This window comes from Myotis davidii, unplaced genomic scaffold (assembly GCF_000327345.1).
Source record: "Myotis davidii unplaced genomic scaffold, ASM32734v1 scaffold316, whole genome shotgun sequence".
NCBI lineage: Eukaryota > Metazoa > Chordata > Mammalia > Chiroptera > Vespertilionidae > Myotis > Myotis davidii.
Window position 1 is genome coordinate 638,239 of NW_006287072.1, and position 1,693 is coordinate 639,931.

Consider the following 1,693-nt stretch of genomic DNA (forward strand, 5'->3'; position numbering starts at 1 on the left):
ACGCCTTTACATTATGTCACTACATTGCATAATTGAAATTTTGTAATTATCCACTTTACACTTCCCTAATTACTCTTTTCAAGGTTTGTTTATTTTATTAGACAGTCATATGATTTAAAATATGATATAAATTATACTCCACTACCACCAGTGGTATTTCTTTTTCTACTACTTAAATAATACAAGAGGGGAGGTTTCAATTTTCCCTATGCAAACAGCACACTTCCTGCACTTGGTATAAACCACCTCTAGAAACCCTACTTTGATGTTCAGTACAAAATAAATACTCTTTTATGAAACCCTCCACAGGGGATCCTTTAGACTTTAAGCAGATGAATTTCTAGAGCTTGTCCATGCTAGATCTTTCCTGCAGGAAAGTGCAGATATAACTAATGCAAATAGCTCTCTTTCCTCTCCATCAATAGAGGGGCACAGGCAGAAACAAGGTACAAGGCTCTCTTTTCACTCTGAATGTCATGTTGCCACTGTATAAGTCACAGGCTAATCCTCAGAGCACACACAATGGAAAATTGACCTTCATGTGATTTGCATCATGTTCCCTAACTTCCTTCTATTACTGGTTAAGGACCTTGCACTTCACCAGCTTGCCAGGGGACAACCAAGAGTCCTGCAAGGGAAATGAAACCCGGTTGTTGTTGGTTTGTCCTTATTGAGCTGGCAAAGAACACAGTTGCTAAGAAAAATGGTTGATCTGTCCCTTTGCTTTTTTCTCCTTTTTTGAGAAAGAGGAAATGGATTGCATTTAGAAGGTTGGATTTAGAAGCCATGTTAAGTAGGGAGCAGAGACTACTGAAACTCCTCTTTGTGTGCTTGAGAATGGGGTGGACGCTATCTCAGTTCAAAGGTTCAGTAATACATTTAAAAAAATTTTTTTAATTAATTTTAGGGTCTTTCCAGATCCAATGGAATTTTTGGTTTTTGGAAAGCTGAGAGGGTAGGAAGAGGAAGGAAGCAATGTGGTATCTTTTTCTGTTGAGTCTACTTCCTTCCTTCGTAGTTTTTTATGCCAGACTATAGTCTGCTATCTTTGTATCAGTTTCTTAAATAGGCAAGTCTTGCTTATGAACTCACAGAGACAATTGTTGTTCATGCTGCTTTTCGAGATACCAGTGATGGAAACACCACTGTGAAGAGGCATCTTCAAAGTGGATTTTTGTCTTTCCCTCATTTTTAAATTCCTCACCCAGAAATGTTTAATTAGGTCTATCTTTTGATAGTCCACATTTAAGTCACTACTTAAAACCTAGTGTGCTCACCAGAAGCTAGCTAACTATTCTTAGATTAAGGAAATTTGCACGCTTTTGTCAGCGAAGATGAGCATTGATAAGGCAGGAAAAGGGAGCTTGTGTAAGCATTATTTGATTTCTGGCTACACTAAAAATATGATTTTTAGGAATTCCATTAGGAGTGTTATCACATCAACCAGGCTTTATGTAGGGGCATTTATAATCTAAAACTTTTATGACATTTCCAGTTGAAGGTGGTCATTTCCATTTACCGTATTTGCCGGCGTATAAGACGACTGGGCGTATAAGACAACCCCCTAACATTTCCACTCAAAATACAGAGTTTGTTATATACTCGCCGTATAAGACTACCCCCTCTTCCGCACACCTTCCACACACCAAATAAAAGGTAAAACAATATCAGATTTGATTTTAACATTTTAATT

The 1,693-nt window shown here is 37.6% G+C and overlaps 2 protein-coding genes across 3 annotated transcripts in view; one reads left to right on the plus strand and one right to left on the minus strand.

The window, feature by feature from the left end:
* MED12L (mediator complex subunit 12 like) overlaps positions 1–1,693 on the plus strand; it is a 398,615-nt gene that overhangs the window by 304,938 nt on the left and 91,984 nt on the right. The gene's annotated exons all lie outside the window — the stretch shown is intronic.
* Positions 1–1,693, minus strand: part of P2RY12 (purinergic receptor P2Y12) — a 53,549-nt gene that overhangs the window by 16,605 nt on the left and 35,251 nt on the right. The gene's annotated exons all lie outside the window — the stretch shown is intronic.